Source organism: Ovis canadensis, chromosome 19 (assembly GCF_042477335.2).
Source record: "Ovis canadensis isolate MfBH-ARS-UI-01 breed Bighorn chromosome 19, ARS-UI_OviCan_v2, whole genome shotgun sequence".
Classification (NCBI taxonomy): Eukaryota; Metazoa; Chordata; class Mammalia; order Artiodactyla; family Bovidae; genus Ovis; species Ovis canadensis.
In genome coordinates, this window is record NC_091263.1 from 49,635,932 (window position 1) to 49,653,966 (window position 18,035).

Below are 18,035 nucleotides of genomic sequence, written 5' to 3' on the forward strand. Positions count from 1 at the left end.
TTTGTGTGTGTGTGTGTTTCGACCATGCATATTTTGTAATTCTATTTACAAGACTGGCAAAGCCTATCTGTTTGGAAAAGTCATATTAAATATGAATGAAAGTTAAATGATTAATCAGATTTCTCCCCCAGTGCCATATTTTTTGTAATTTACCAAGGTATCTAGATACTAATAAAACTGAGTCCTAAAAAAAAAATGCATGTAGTTTGTTTATGAGATGTCTCCACCTACATCTTCTTTCCGACCACAGTGAGCTTGTTATGATTAAATATTTCTCATTCAACAAGTATTTATTGAGAAGCTCCTCTGTAGCAGGCCACCCCCCTACCAGATTCTGAAGATGCATTAATATGCAATGCCCTTTCTTTGTTAATAGTGCAGCAGACAGCTGACTTTAGGTGTAGGTGTGCAATCACTCAGATAAAAATAGAGTTACCAACAATAATAAGTGCCAGGGAGGAAAGGGACCTGAGAGCAAGAGAAAGAGTACACAGGCTATCTCATTTGGTTGGGATGCCCCCAGGAAGGCCTTGCTGAGAAAGTAACTTATCAATGAGTGTGAGATAAAAGGTGGCCAACTAAAAACTGATCACAAGGGTCTTCAAGGAAGAGGAACTAACGTTGGCCAAGGCTCTGAGGCTGGGAAGTGTTAGGTGAGGCTAGCAGGGGTGTTGCTGGCAGGCTGGGGGTCATGGGGTGGGCCATAAGGTATATAAGATCAAGGGCAAGACCAGGCACCAGAATGCTAGGGAGGGACTAAATCCAGCAGGAACTAGTAAATATTTAAAGCTTTATAAGAACAAGGAATGAGGTGCTGTTGATGGTTTTAAGCAAGTAAGTGGAATGATGAAATCTCCATTTAAAAATGATCACTCACTTTGGAGACTACAGACTGGATTGAGAAAAGCAATTTGGTCTTAGGGAGACCCACTAGGAGGCTACTGCAGCAGCCCAGGTGCAAGATGAAGGTGGCTGGGGTTTCAGTGATAGTTACAGAGAGATGACCAGTTGGAGAGATTTGAGAAATATTAGTCCATTCTTCCTATATCTTGAACAGAAAAACTTGTATACAACTGCAAAGCAAAAGTAAATAATATCTTTGTCCATTTACTTAACCAAATAAAGTAATTCACACCTTTATAAGTGGTGTTTTTTTTTTAAAGAGGGAAGGTTTTCCTAAGTTATTCTGCCTAGCTGTTCTCATCAACACTATTGATGGACAGATGCTGTCTGTCTAGATGTTGACACTAGCATTAAGAAGTCATAAACTGACTCACAGATTAGCACATTGCTCCTTCAATTGTTGAAAAAGACAAGTGCCTCACAGAAGAGGATAGAGATATTTTGAGTTTATTTATCTGCCGTGTGCTAGAAAGTACTTACTAGAGTTCACCATAAGCTATATTATCCTTTGCCATAGCCCTCCTAAGATATGATTTTGATCTTTCTCAAGTGAGATCATTCCCTTCATCAACCAGAGGCCACGCCTTCATTCCTGAGTCATAAAGTCTATCTCCCGACCCCGTGATGAATGTGCTCTCCATGCACAGTCACATTCTGTGGCCTGGTTCGTGCTAGTTAATTCTTTGGTGTCCTATCTGATTACACGCATTGAACTCAGCTCCTGTGAACTTTACTCTTCCTCGGCAGGACTGAACAACAAACTTTACTTTATGTACTGTTTGTCTTTGCTCAAACCACAGCCCTTCACTGGATACAGTCTACAAGTTGCTGTTTCAGTTGAGTTGGCAAGAGTTCATCATTTTGGAGGTCAAGGTTGCACATTTCTGTTTCCTATAACATGCGCCTGGCTGAGCCAATAATTGGGGAGCCTGCATTTATGAATGGGTCATTACAGTACCCATTGTAGTCATAGTAACACTGCGGTGAGCCCCTCTCCAAGAATCAGAGGGACTTTGTTCATCTTAATGGATCATATTGCTTAGGATTTGTTGGAAGTTTAGTGTTTTTAAATGGTTTTTAATGGTTTTTAACATTAATAACTTTTATTCTCTATGAGAAGATAAACATTTGATGGATTTCAGTAGTGTCTCTAAAAAGTTATCCCCTCTGTGTCTATGTATACACTGAAATGGATAACAATGGGGGTGATTATCTAGATAAAATGCCAAGAGCTGAGATAAGAATCTGAATCAAATCCAGAGTCCCTTTGCTTCACTGTCTCTTCTCATTTGGCTGATGGTCTCCCTTTTCCATCCTTTTAATTGTGATAGAACATAAATAACATCAAATTGACCATTTTAACCATTTTTTAGCATAGGATTAAATACATTAACAATAAGTACATTTAGCATTAAGTACACCATCACCAGTATCTGTATTTCCAGAACTCTTTTATAATGCCATATAGAAATTCTGTACCCATTATACAATGACTCCCCAGCATCCTCTCCCCCACCCTCTAAGCTCCTGGGAACCTCTGTTATACTTTCTATATCTATGAATTTGCCTATTTTAGGTACTTCATATAAGTGGAATTATATAATATGTGTCCTTTTGTGTCTAGCTTGTTTCATTTAGCATGTTTTCAAGGTTCATCCATGTTGTAGCATGTGTCAGAATTTTCTGTTCCTTTTTGTGGCTGAATAATGTTTCATTGTATGGATATACCACATTTCATTTACCCCTTCATCCACTGGGCTTCTCTCAGGGAGCAGATGGTAGAGAATCTATCTGCAATAGAGGAGACCCAGGTTCAATCCTGGGGTCTCTGGATAAGGAAATGGCAATCCACTCCAGTATTCTTGCTTCCAGAAGGCCATGGACAGAAGAGCTGAGTGAGCTACAGTCCAGGGGATGGCAAAGAGTCAAACACTACTGAGTGATTCACACTTTAACACTTTCACTTTCTTCATCCATTGGTAGACATTTGGGTGGTTTCTACCTTTCAGCTCTTCTGACTAAGGCTGCTGTTGGTGTACAGGAATCAACCTGGGTCTCGGCTTTCAGTTCTTTTGGGGTATATGTACCTAGAAGTGGAATTGGTGGATCATATGGCAATTCTATGTTTAACTTTTTGAAGAATTGCCAAACTGTTTTCCATGATGGCAGTGACATTTTACATTCCCACCAGCAATGCACCAGAGTTCCAGTGTCTCCACCTCCTCACCAACACTTACTATTAGCCATCCTAATAAGTGTGTCCATTTCTTTTTAAGTCTATTTCTTATGTGTATTTTCCTGGCCATCTTCATAGAATCAGCTGATGACTCTATATAACATGGCTGATTTTGGTCACAGAAAGATGCAAATTTTCATTTAGGCAAAAAATTTAAAAATAAAATAGTTCATCCAGACTCAAAATAAGCAAGCAGTGATAACCCATAGGAGGCAGTGTAGCAATGTGACTGAAAGCTTGGACTCTGCCACCACACCGCCAGTTTGAACCCCAGGTTCACTGTAGCCTACTGGGTCTGGGTGATCTTGCATGAGGTGCATGACTCCTTTTCCTCAGTTTTCTCCCCTCTGAAGTGAGGATAATAAAGGTACCCACCTCCAAGTGTTACTGTGAGGTGTAAATGAGTGAATACATGCAAAGCTCTTAGAACAGTGCTCTGTAAATATTAATTTAAACAGCACTAACCCAGGACATTTCTGGCATCCATATGAAGTTATTTGGACCTCATCTCAGACCTCAGGCAGTTAGGGCAGAATCTTGGTGAGGGATGACCTCTGCACTTTTAATGAGCAACAAGTGCCCACTGATCCCTACAAGCATTAGTGTTTGACAACCCCTGCACTAACCCATAGCCAACTTCTCTCACCTTTGGATTTCATCTGACTTTCAAATAGGTCAAGTCTCAAGAAGTGATCCCATTTATGTGCAAGTTGCAGAACTACAACTGAGATTTTAAATTATTAGAATTGATAGCCTATAAATATTGTAAGATTATTCCCTGAAGGAAATTCACTTTAGAATTTTTCACCCTGTTTATTTAGATGTATCACTATCTTTTGGCAAGAGCAAAAAGATGGATTTTTACCCCCATCTGTTTAAAATGACAGAGGCTTTACATTTTTGTAACCAGTTTTGTTTAGCGCAACCCATTTAAAATGCCTCAAAAGTTGTACTTTATTTTTATAAAACAATGATCCTCAGTTCAGTTCAGTTCAGTCGCTCAGTCATGTCCGACTCTTTGTGACCCCATGAATTGCAGCACTCCAGGCCTCCCTGTCCTAACACTCCAGAAAATGCCAGAGCGCACATGCAGAAGTCACCTGGCCATCCACAAGCAACCAAATGGATGGCACCAAATAAACAAAACATCATATAACTAAAGACACAACTTCTTTCTTGGCCTAAAAAAATTCAGAGAAATGTTCCAGTTCCCAAAAGTATTTTAAATATGGACAGGAGCTCTTATGAGATACTTTTCACATTTTACATTTTAGAAGTTGTTTCAACAATCTGAAATTTTCAGACAGTTGAAAAGTTGCAGAATACAGAGACTTTGCACATTTAGGCCCCACTTTTGCAAGCAGGCCAGACTCATCAGGTTCCCACTGGGACAGCCATCAGAATGTTCACTCCATGCCCACAGGAAGTAGAACTGGGATCACCATGTGAAGGTTTTCTTCAGGAAAAGCTGGGGTTACTAAAGATCATGTCAGAGAAAAGAAATAAGAACATTTCAAATACAGAGCCTCAGAATCATTTTGCAAGAAGCATCTCTCAGAATAATTACAAACAGTGGAAATATTTTGCACTGAAAGCAATGACCAGAGACATCCTATCAGCACCTTCCCAAGATTTCCCAAGGGCCTCATAGTTTAAGGAGTGGCTGTCCTGCCATAGAAAGGCTGATGCAGAAATTGAGGTTTTACCTGCCAGAGCTTTGAAAAGAGCCTGAGTTTCATAAACACATTATCAGCCCCCTCAATACTCCCCATCCACACACCAGCATCACCACAACCCAGATTATGCCCCCAGAATATGAAAAATAGCAACCACCATTCTCAAGGGCTCACCAAGTCCTTCCCCTTTGTTACCCTCATGAATCTTCACAACTTTATAAAGTAGACTCATTTAACAAGTTAGGCAGCTTAAAGCTAATTCATTTATTCATTCCAGAAATATTCACTGGGCACTTCCTGTATCTAGAACTTCAAAATACAGTTGTTAAAAATGAGGCCGGGAGGGACTTTCCTGGTGGCTCAGTGGTAAAAAGCCTGCCTGCCAAGGCAAAGGGCATGGGTTAGATCCCTGGTCCAGGAAGATTCCAGATGCTGAGAAGCAACTCAGCCCATGTGCCACAACCACTGACCCTGTGTTCTAGAGCCCAGGAGCCATAGCTGCTGAAGCCTGCACGCCTAGAGCCTGTACTCCACAGTGAGGAAAGCCACAGCAGTGAGCAGCCCACGCACCACAACTAGAGGGTGGCCCCCACTCACCACACTCAGAGAAAATCCCTCGCAGCAACAAAGACCCCGCAGAGCCAGCAGTAAATAACTTTTTTTTTTTTTCAAGTGAGGCAGGGAGGAAATTTGTAAATGAAGGAAGTCAGTCTGAAAAGGTTCCTTACTGTTTGATTTCAACTACAATTGTCCCTTGAACAATGCAGAAGTGAGGGGTGTCAACCTTCCACACAGTAGAAAATTCTAGTCTAATTTATAGTTAACTTCCTAGGCCTTTGTATCTCAAGTTCCCCTGTATCCACTGTATGGTGTCTGAGGATTCAAACAATCACAGATCATGTATTTAATATTTAGTATTAAATATTTATTGTTTAATATAGAAAAATCCATGTATAAAGTGGACCCCCTCAGTTCAAATCCACGTTGTTTAAGAATCAACTATATATGACATTCTGGAAAAGGCAAACCCATGGAGGCAGCAAAAAGATCAATGGTGCCAGATGTTCAAGAGAGGGAAAGATGAATAGGTGGAGCACAAGGGACTTTTAGTGCAGTGAATCTGTTCTGTGTGATACTATAATGGTGGAACCTAGAATGTATAACACCAACAGTGAACCCTTATATAAATTCTGAAATTTAGTTAATTATAGTGGATCAGCATTGGTTAATCAGTTGTAACAAATGTACCACCCTAATGCAAGATAGTAGTAATAAGGGAGTTGGGATATGAGGGAATGTATTAGAACACTGTACCTGCCACGCAATTTTTCAGTGAACCTAAATCTGCTCAAAAAAAAAAGTCTATTTTCTCTTCTTAATGGGAAGGAAGGACCACAGGCCCTACCATTATGAAGACCTGAGGACAAATAGAAAACAAGGAAATAAAAACATTACAACAGCTGGTGCTCCATGTAATGATGAAAACAAGGCAAATGGCAGGCCTGCATTAATGGGGTGGTCAGGGAAGGACCCTCTTGAAGAGGTGACATTGAAACAAAGACATGAAGGTGCCCCCGTGCTAAAGGCAGGAAGAGGGTTACACATGGAACAGCATGTGCAGAGACACTGGTCAGAAAGGGACGTTTAGTGGGACAAAGAGGTCACACAGCTGACAAATCGTGGACTCAGGGTTCAGTTCTCCTTCTAACCCCAGTGCCTCACTGCTGTCTCTGGTTTAATTGGCCACTGTCTTAAGTATTGAGCTTCACTCTTTTTCAAATTCTCGCTGTCTCCCTTTCCCTATGGTGTGGTGAATAGTGTAAACATTACTTAAAATGGGAATAAATTCTTCTATGGCTCATGGCAAAGTGTTCTGCCTCACTCTTCAATCAGCAGAGAGAATTCCAGGGCTTCAATTTCCCAGCTATCTTTAAAATGCAAGAGGTGGAAACGGATAGCAGAGGGAGGCATTTTGTCATTTGGAAAAAGGTTGTCTATTCTTCATTTTCCAAAAACCTCTGACATATACTGCTCAACTCTTTTTGGGCACATCCCCCTGCATTGTGAGCAAGGTTCCTATGGTCTTTATAAATATTTATGATACCTTACTGACCACGTTATATATACTGTGCTTTGCTAATATTAGTCATGACTTAAGGTCCATCTGAGCACAAAGCATACTGATCGTAGATGTGGCGTCCTAGCCAGGGGAGAAAGACATTCATTACTGTTGTTCTGCTGAAAGAATTGACACATATCCAAATCAAAATACAGGTACTTCTTTTCTTGAAGAAGAAGAAAAAAACACCTCCATGTGTTTCAGTCCAGATGAAAAAGCAATTCAAAACTGAAAACACGGCGTGTAAAGAAGAAAGAGGTGAGTGTGTTATTTTCAATGGAAAAAACAGCTGCTCGGATCAGATAGAAACCAGATGGGAGAGAAAGAATCAGAAGAATAAAGCTGAACCGTATTCAGGAAAAAGACATCAGAGGAAAAACGTGCTCCCAAGTCAGAGGACCAGGAACTCCTAGACATTTCTTCCTGTGCTGCTGGACCACATGGGCCACATGGGTCCCGGGAACACAGAAGAAAAACTGAGGCAGATGCCCCAAGTTAGCCAAGGAAACGGTTCAGAAAACAATCTAACCCCAGCCCACATGGGTAGGTGTCTTCATTAGGGAGGTGCGGAGTTTGGCATGTCCCCTGAGGGTGTGGAAAGATGCCCCAGAAGCAGAAGGATGTGTCTGTGTGTCCTCAGCCCCAGTGCTGGGGGAGATAATCCAGAGAGTCAGGGCTTTTAAGCTTTTGTTTAGCTTTTGTTTAGAGGAGCTGTGTCACAGCCCACCTGTCTTTTTTTATTTTATTTTTTGTCTCATCTCCCTTTTTAACTTTTTTGGGGGGGGCCATGCTCTGTGGCATGAGGATTCTTCATTCCCAAACCAGAGATCAAACCCAGACTCCCAACAGTGAAAGCACTGAGTCCTAACCCCTAGACTGCCAGGGAAGTTCCCCACCTGTGAATTTTAACACAATTCTCTGGGAAACACAGATAGGTGAACTCAAAGGCCTTGCTCAAATCCCGGCTGCAGAGGCCTTGTTGCCCAGCAGACGTGAGGTAGAAAGTTCTGGTACACTGTTTCCTCTGTGCTTTGTTGTGGCTTTCTCACCCGGGTGGAGTGTATTACTTGAGTTGCCACATGCAGACCACAGACTCCCAGAGGCACCACACACTGACCTCAGAGGAGAATGGCTCAGAGTGACGCTTCCCACGGAGGCCTACTGTGGTCTCGGAGGAGGCGACAGCAGCCTGGATGGCTGGCAAGGCCTCCACCCGCACAGAGCTGGAGACACGCCTGCCCCTGACTGGTGGTGAGCGTACCATGCCCAACTCAGCCCTTCAAATAACCCACTTCTCCTGGCCAAGGGTAGTTATCCTATCAAGTGAACATTATCTTAGCCGCTAATGGTGCATGAACACACCAGCTTCGGAAAAACAGCCCACAAAGAGGATGGCTAGTGCCTCACCCGGCCATAAGAAAAGAGAGCGCTAGCATCCGGGCCTCTCAGTCTAAACCCTTGCACAGCCAGGGTTTAGCTGATAAAAAGAAAGAACCCTATAAAGAGTAACACGGGCTGCTTTCATGAAGCTCTGTAACCTTTGGCTAGTCACTAACCATTTCTGAGCCTCAGTTTTCACATTCATAAAATGGTGATCATGATGATAACTATCTCACAGGGTAGTTGAGAAAATCAACTGGGATAATTTATATAAAAAGTTTATTATAAATAGGGTCTTTATGGTTAAAAGAAGAAGAACCTCAATTTGAATGAGTTTAAGCAGAAAAAAATAAAAGGTACTTGTTGGCTCCCCTCAACTAACTGAAAAGTCCTGGAGTGTATCTGGCTTCAGGCATAGCTGGATCCAGTTACTCAAATTATTTCTTCCAGATGCTTGCTTGCTTTTGTATTTTCTGTCTCAATCTCTTTATCTCTCTCTCTCTCTCTCTCTCTCTCTCTCTCTTTCTCCCTTCTTCTCTCCTCCTCTCCTTACCTTCCTCTCATTCTTGCTCTTTGTTTTTTGCTTTAGACTCTGCTTTTTTGTGAGTGAGCTTCATACCTCAGGCTCTCCCAAATAATGTGAAAAAAAATATGGCTTCTTGCAGTTCTAAGCCAAATAATCTTACAAAGGAAGTAAGACTTCCTTTTACCCCAATTCACGGAGGGACTCTGAGTGGATCTGAACGTCACCCCTTGCTTAGACCTGTGTCTACAAAATGGTATGGGGTGACCTATGATTGACTGGGCTTAGTTGCATGTGCCCTCAGGGGTAAGGAGTCAGCCAGCTGTAGGCTCTTTGACTGATGGCCCACCAGAATCATATGGGGTAGACAAAGGACAGTTCTACACAAACACCACACAGGTGCACAAAAATGACTGAAGTCTCCATAAGCACATCCTCATAATTACTATTGGTCTGTCTTCTCTCTCTTCCTATCAAAACCTGCTCACTCTGGAGCTCCAATTTCCTTTTATTTAGCTGTTAACTGTAGAAAGGAATCAGATGTAAACTAACCTCTAATCACTTAATATGGAGAGAGCTTTTACTAGTGGTCAGAGACCTGCATTCTAATCTAAGTTTTGCCAGTAATTGGCTTGGTGATTTAGGTCTGATTAGTTTAACCTCCCTGTGGTTAAGTTTCTTCATGTATCACATATACAAGGGTTGCCATCAGTTCTCTCCAAGCCCATAGGCCTATGTTCCTAGGATTTCATCTGTGTTGTGTGAAAACACTGAGGTATTCACATTTTAGCAGAAACTTCCCAAAATGGCAGTGACTTGATACAATGAATAAGCCACCAACAGTGGAAACATAATAAAACATACTCAGACCAGAGAGAGTAGAATCTTTTGCCAAGCCTTCTAAACATCATTCTTTGAGGGTAGTCACCTAAATATGGTATTTTGGGTTTGCTGTTCATGTCAGTCAAAAGTGTGTCTTGGTTAGCCTGTGTCAACAGAATGCCAGAAAACAAGGCTGAGTGACCAGTTTTCTGGCTTTCCATTTCTCCTGCTGATGATGCTTGTCCAACTTTGGGGTGATCTGGAGACTCCTTCCATTCCTCCCACTTGAGTCCATGCTGGTAATACCTGACTTTCACAAAGCTCTAACCTGCAAAATATCCCTAACCTCCAGTATCTACCATAACTTCCCTTGTTCTATTTCTCGTCACTTCCAAGTCCTATACCATGCTGAGTGTGACATCACATTCAACAAACTAATCATACTAGTAAATTCGGAAAGGTTTCCATCCAAAACAATATATGTGTGCTTCTCATGGGTCTTGTGAAGAAGATGCCCTGACAAAGAGTGAGTCTAGTGAGGGAATCTCAGGACCTGTGATGGGAGAGGATGTAGTTGGTTTAGAAGCCAGACCTTGTGACCTCACTCTCAGATGTGTAATTTGTATTTATCATTTTATACACCACTTCTTCCAAACAACATTGGAGGCCTATAAAAATTTGCATGCCTATAATAATAATTTTTTAAAAGGCCCATGTAGAAAATAATAGGAATTAAAGAAGGGAAAGCATGGCTCAGGCACCTAGGCTAATACATTTATAATGAGTGTAAAAATTCACCCTGAACTTCTCAGTAGTCAAGGCAAAAGCAAAACATGGTGAACTAAATCACTCACAATCAGCAGTTAAAAAAGAAAAGACTAGATGCTATTATAAATTATCAGAGGTACTCTTAGGAGGGACTTTGAAAATGGCGTAAATTACAGTGGCAAAGACTGAAACGTGGATGTGCGTTTGTTCTTCACATCGACTTTGCTTGAGTCTTTGAGAAAAGATGACCTCACAGGGTAGAGGGTTCCCTCGTTTTCTTCTTTTTCTTGGTAATTTTTCAGTCATTTATCTTTGGCTGTGCTGGGTCTTTGCCATGAGCGGGCTTTCTGTAGTTTCAGTGAGCGGGGGCTGCGCTCTGGTTTTGGGGCACGGGCTTCTCTTGTTATGGACACAAGGTCTAGGCCTCTGGGCTTCAGAAGTTGTAGCACATGGGCTTTAGTCACTCCTCTCAGGTCATATGGGATCTTCCCAGACCAGGGATCGAACCCTTGTGCCCTGCTTTGGCAGGTGGATTCTTATCCACTGTGCCACCAGGGAAGATGACTTCATGGGGCAGAGAGTTCCCTCATTTTCTCATGTGTAACCTTGTCCACACAGCACAAAGTGGAGAGTTACCTCTTATCATAAGCAGCCAAAGTTGTTTAGTCTCCTGCCTGATTTGAAAAATGGAGACTCAAGTTATCACCTGGTCTTGCAATTTCTGCATTCGAAGTGCTCTCAAATGAGCCAGCCCTTTCTCTGTCTGCTAGCTCAGCTCTTCTCAAATCACATTTGAACCATCCATTTGCTCACCATCTGGATCTGCGCTTAAGCGTGCAGCCTCCAGAGCCGTCCCTATGGGTCCCTTTCCAGCCACCTGATCCTCAACAACTCAATTCCCCTGGGCTTCAGTTTTCCCATCTCTAAAGATATCCAGGCTTCCTAAAGATATCATGAGGACTAACTGAGAAAATGTATTAAAAGCAGTTAATCATGAACCTATTAAGTATGAATAACAGTTACTGTTAGTGGAATACTGGAATGGGTTGCCATTCCCTCCTCCAGGAAATCTTTTTGACCCAGGGATCGAAGCCAGGTCTCCTGCATTGCAGGCAGCTTCTTTACCATCTAAGCCACCAGGGAAGCCTTAAGTATGAATAACAGTTATTTTTATTGTCATGAGTAGTATTTGTTGTATTATGCTGAAAACTGTATCTGTCTTATTCACTGTTTTATCTGCATACCCAGTCTAAAATCTGGCACAGCACAGGAGCTCAGCAAACACTCGTTGGGTGAGAGAAAGAACGAGTTAGTGTGGGAATTCTCTGGCTGTCCAGTGGTTAGGATTCAGCATGGGCTAGGTTCAATCCCTGGTTAGAGAACTTAAGATCCCACAGGATGGCATGGCACAGCCAAAGAAACAAATTTCAAGGAATGAATGAATGTTCCGTTATCTGGTTTGATTACGTGCCCAGTTTAGCCTTTACTTTATTGAGGTCTGCAGAGACCAAAGAACCAACTGCGCCAGTGCCTTCTGCAGTGTGCTCACTCTGGTGTTTTTTCCTTCATCACTGTTAGGAAAAGGATTGCATTTTACAAAGAAGGGAGGAGGAGGGAGCCCAATTCCAAAGGCCTGTTTGTTCTCATTATTAATTTGCCTCTCCTCGTCCAAGTAAGAGTTTGAATGATTTTGAATGTGCACTCATCTGGAACGGCACCCTCATTCTCTCGTTTCATGCCTGGCTGCAATTAAAGTCAAAAGCAAAATTTAAAAATACAGCTTTATTATAGGCTGAAAGAATTGTTGGTTCAGGGACTGGCCTATAATCCCACAGTGATCACCCCCCCCCCCCCCAAAGAAAAGAGAAAGAAAAAATAACACCAAACTGCGAGCCTATGGGTTTGGTCTCACCAACAGAGGCCCGAAACTCCAGAATCAATAACTCAGTTAATGCCACTTTCTAACCTAATTACAAGAATTGGAAAACTGCCCAAATGCTCAAAAAGGGATGAAGGTTCTAGTAGCAGTGCCCCACCCCCTTTTCTAAAGAAGTATTTGGGTGATAAAAGCAAAATAACTGCACAGGGTGGGGCGCAAACGTTTCCAATGTCAGATCACAGAGCTGGGGAATTTCAGAGCTGGAAAGAAGCTTAGAGGTCGTCTCGAGGCCATTTCACAGATGAGATAACTGAGTCCCAGACAAGAAAGAGTTTACCGAAGTTCACGCCATGGGCATGAATCTTGAAAGATCTCCTGTCTGATGTCTTCAGTGGTGCAAGAAATATTTACTGAGAGTCCAGGGCCAAGTGCTATTCAGGAAGGAGGTTCATGAATAAGGCAAGCTGGCCTGTTCTCTGCCTTTGTAGAGCTTACATTCTATCACTGAGTCTGACAGGCAAGTAAACCAACAAATACGCATGTGACAATGGCCAGAACTAATCGGAGGGCAATGGCAGAGAGCTGCTTACCTGAGGGGGTCAGAAAGGGCAACTCTGAGCAGAGGACATTCTCAGCTGAGACCTGGAAAAGAGCGCTGCTTCAAAGACCCGGAAGCAGAGAGGTTCTTGGCAAGTTCTAGAAGGCAATGGGACATTCCGCTGTAAAAAAAAAAAAAAAAATTCAGTGTTGCCATTTGCAACAATATGGATCAACTTGGAGGGTATTATACTTAGTGAAATAAGTTAGATAAAGACAAATACTGTATAATATCGCCTATATGCAAGATCTAAAATAGAAAACTAGTGAATATAACAAAAAAGAAATGAACTCACAGAGACAACAAACTAGTGGTTACCCGTGAGGAAAGGGGAAGAGGGAGAGGCCAGATTGGAGTAGAGGAGTAAGAAGTACAGAGTGCTCTGTATAAAATAGATACATAGTAGAGCCCAGGGAAGATAGCCAATATTCTCTAATAACTATAGGCAGAGTAAAACCCTTAAGATTATGTATCACTATGTTGTGCACCTGAGACTTATATGATATTGTACATCAACTATACCTCAATTAAGGATTCAAGCTTTCAGAGCCAAGGGTGCAGGTTCAACCCTTGGTCCCCGAACTAAGATCCCACAAGCCTCACAGCATGGCCCAAAAATTAAAAAGTAAAAATAAATAATAGAATTTTGAAGAAAACAAAGGGACAAGCATGTGGCTGGTGTATAAAGGATGACAAGACATCCACATCCTGAAAATGGAACAGAATAGCACTCACCCTCATGCTCCTCGCAACAGGGCTGTCCTCAGCCTTCAGCAAAGTAAGAAGGGGCTCTAACCCACTCCCCACTGAGAACTGGAGATCTTGGATCCACTATACCTCACAGGCGCCTGTTCCCTTCACTTGTGAAAGTAGTTTTCATTCGTGAAGGAGAAGAGTTTGACCAGACATAATAGCCACTCTTACTGTCAGTTTCCAAATGAGAAGACCACATCGAGGAGAAGAGGGCTCTGGTGAGAAGGTCAGAAGATGCTTCACCACAGCTCAGCAGTCAAGAGCTCAGACAGTGGAGTCAGACACTCGGGAAGAGATGGGCTCAGTCATTATGGAGCTGGCCATGTCAGCCAAATGCCTGACCGTAACGCTTTTCACCTGCTCACAACAATTATGTGCTGAAATGCCATCTGTTCTGTCTTGCTATTTCCCATCAGCTGGCTTTTTCTTTGTAAAGTGGTATATTCTCATGCAGTGTTTTTAAACCTTGGATTGGAACCCAATCATTCGTGGAAAGTGAAATGATAGCTAAAGCATAGGTGTGTGTGTGCATGCTCAGTCTGTCCAACTCTTTGTGACCCCCACCAGGCTCCTCTATCCATGGGATTTTTTAGGCAAGAATACTGGAGTGGGTTGCCATTTCCTCCTCCAAGGATCTTCCCAGCCAAGGGATCGAACTGCATCTCCTGTGTCTCCTGCATTGGCAGGCAGATTCTTTACCACTGAGCCGACTTGGAAGCCCAGCTAAACCATAACTGTAGCTAGTGAGCCATAACTAAAAATCTTCAAAGGGTAAAACAGACGAGTACAGAAGAAAATAGGAAAGAAAAAACAAATCAGAGTATGTGACAGTTGAGTATGTTATTGCTTTAGATTTCCCCAAAATAATGCCATGTTAGATCTCTCTTGCTCAAAATCTCCTGTGCCCCCTTACTGTGTACCAGATAAAGCATTATCACCTAAACCTAGATTTCAGGCCCTCCCTAGTCTAACCCTAAACCACCTCTGCAGCCTTGTTGCCTATCTACAGGGTAAGATTCGCTTTCCCCTGCAGCCGCACCAGCTACCTGCCTGTCCTATAGCATGCCTCATCCCTCCCTCCCTCTACTAATGCCCCTCTCTTCCTCTGCCTAAATTACCCTCCTGTCTTTTCTCTGCCTGGTAAACTTCTACTAGCTCTCAGGACCAAACTAAGTCCCAGGTCTTCAGCAGTGGCTTAGTGCTCTCTTCCAACTTCTAATGAACTTGTCTCAGCTATTGTCTTGATTTCAACAGCCAGCCCAGGTACAGGATTAGAAGGATTAAAGAAGAGAAAGGTGGGGAGGGGGAGGACCAATAAGCAATAATTGTCAGGCTTTAGTGGGATTCAAATTATTCAGAGGGCTTGTCAAATAAGACTTGTCGAGCCCCATCCCAAGAGCTTTTGATTCAGTTTTTGGGGAGTTGGAGGGAGTGGTGAGGATTTGCATTTTTAACAAGTTCCCTAGTGATGCTCCTGGTCGTGGGACCAGACTTGGAGAACACTGGTGACATGCTTAAGAATAAGGGCTCAGTAAGATGGACCCAGGCAACTGTGGTGACTCCAAACTCAGAGTTCAAATCTGGTCACATCTTTTTTTATATAATTAATCTTGCCATAATGGCAGGATGTTCTGTAGCATTTGTTTGAGACATCGTCCCACATGAACAACTGTCTAAGAACCCCAGAATCTTCCTCAGTCTGGAAGGAGTTACTCCTCTTCAACAAAGAACCTCTACATTGATCACTTACTGCCATTGCTTCTCCTGAACACACGAGGCCGCTGTTGAAGACTGTCCCTGCACCTGCAGGTATGCCGTTACTTAGCAGGTACTGACTGATCCAAGCGCCTTCTGAAGCAGTGCGTTGACATCTCTTTTGGAGCTTTGTTACAGCTTTTTACCCTTTACATTCCCACATGTACCCATTTTTCACTAAAGCACAGCCACTATGCCAAGATAACTGAGCCCAGGGGAGTTCAGGTCATTAACCGCACCCTGTGCCAAAATTAGCCCAACTCTGGATTCTGAGCCATTCAAGTTGGACCTAATCATTAGTATAAATCTGTGCTGTGCTTAGTTGCTCAGTCGTGTCTGATTCTGCAGCCCCATGGATTGTAGCCTGCCAGGCTCCTCTGTCCATAAGGATTCTCCAGGCAAGAATATTGAAGTGGGTTGCCATTTTCTTCTTTAGGTGAGGCTTCCCAACCCAGGGATTGAACCCAGATCTCCCGCATTGCAGGCAGATGCTTTTCTGCCTGAGCCACCAGGGAAGCCTGAGAATACTGGAGTCAGTAACCTATCCCTTCTCCAGGGGAACTTCCCGACCCAGTAATTGAATTGGGATCTCCTACACAGCAGGCAGATTTTTTACCAGTGGAGCTACCCATCTAATACTATACTATTTTAAGGACTCTGTGGCCCTGTCCCACCATTCACAGGGGCCATTCTGCAAGGCCTGGATCCCTCTAAAAAGAGATTGGGAGCAGTTTACATGAAAACTGGTCAATTCTTCCCAAGCACTAGCTCTATATAACAAAGAGTGAGGCAGCTTTTGGTACACCCCACGAAAGAATAAAATACCAAGTTCTTGACTCACTTTTCCAAGACAATGGAAACCAATTCACACTTTGATTTTCATACTAGGAGGGCTTTTTCCTGACCAGGTTGATCTGTTTCACAGACTTGGAGTCTGAGCCACCACCCCATTTAATTTGTGTTTATCAGGCACTAAGCCCACTTTAAGTTTAGGCCGGTAACTGTCAGTGTACTCCAGTGGGTTCTAACAATGTAGTGGGTGGCAACCCTCCTCCCTTTTACTGAATTAAAATAGAGAGTAAGAGAGTATTTTTGCCTGTTTTAAAGAAGGAATTGATACATGGACTTGTATTTCACCTCTGTATGAAAACGAATCTATAGTAGATTATCTAAGATTTTAAGTGAATTTCTTAGGTGTGGGTCACAGTCAAAGGTTTGAGTCCATTGCTCTCCGCCAAAGGTCTGTTTGTTACTAAGATACTCTTGCTTCTCTTCTGGCATTCTCCTCTGTGTTCTCTAGGCTACATTCTTGGAAGGCTATTTCAGTCCCCTCTTCTTCTTTAAGAAGCTGACCTCCAAGCTTCTAGAACATCCTGTGTGTTTCTCTGATATACTTACCTCATTGTTTTGCAGTGGGACCCCTTCTTTTTTACCCATTCACCCCCACAGACCTTGAGCTCCTCAGTGTCTTAATCTCCTCTGTATTTGCACACAGCACTTGGTACAGTAAATACCTGCTAGATGCCCCCACCAGCCTTCTTGACTTGTTGCTTTTGGCACTTTTCAGATACCACGTTACTTTCTTGTAGACAGACATTTTTTCCAACTTGTATTTGGTAACTTGGTGCACATCTTATCACTCATCTGTTCCCTTAGTAGAATTTAAACCTTTTGAAGACAGAGAACATCTCTTGTTTTTTTTTATCTTGAGTCCTCAGAGAAAAACTGAATGTAAAGGCCATGCACTAATCCCAGCTGATGGATGGATAGCTGTGCTGAGCCTCTGCTAATCTGAGGACTAGAGATTAGGCGTGTCTGACTTTCTCTCCTTAATTATGTCTCTGCTTGTTCCACAAAGTAAAGGTAATCAACAGGATACACTAAGTAAAGCAAGAATGACATAACTTAGAAGCTGAGGAGAATTTCTAAGAATTTTAATTGCAAGAAGGATTGATATGTTCATAAAGATTCAGCTACAAGGGTGTTTTATGAAAACATTTCTTTTTATAAATGGAGAAATTTATAAACAGCCTAAAATTCACCAATCCTGTATTGTCTGACTAAATTTTGGGACATCTACTAAATCAGAGAAGTGCATGGGTAACACGTGGGGGAGACAGTTCTAAAGCACTATATGTGGCATGATTTCATTTTGTAAAATATGTGCACCATGGGACAGAAGAGGGGGAGCACTAAAACATTAACGGTGTTTCTCTCCAAGTATGACCGTGAATAACTTTTACTAATTTGATATTGGTATTTCTATGTTTCCTACATTTTCTAAAAATGAGTTACTTTTATAGAAGAACAGGATGGGAAAGTTATCTTTTTTAAAAGAAAAAATGGGTAAACCAAAAGAAAGAAAAATAAGAATAGGGAGCTAGGAATAAGGCTTATTCCAAAAATGAATATCATGAAGACTTAATCAGGCAAGTCACAGATTTGCTTCTGAGCTTTCCAACAATTCACACAAAAAGAGAGACAGGGTCAGCTGCATAATTCACTTTGTCCAGGAAAAGCTCTTATCTTCCTGGTAAGTAGCAATCTATCAGTGTCTCCCCTGGAGCCCCCTGAGGATGTTCTTCTAAGTAATAAATAACATCCTTAGCAGATCCTGTCATCC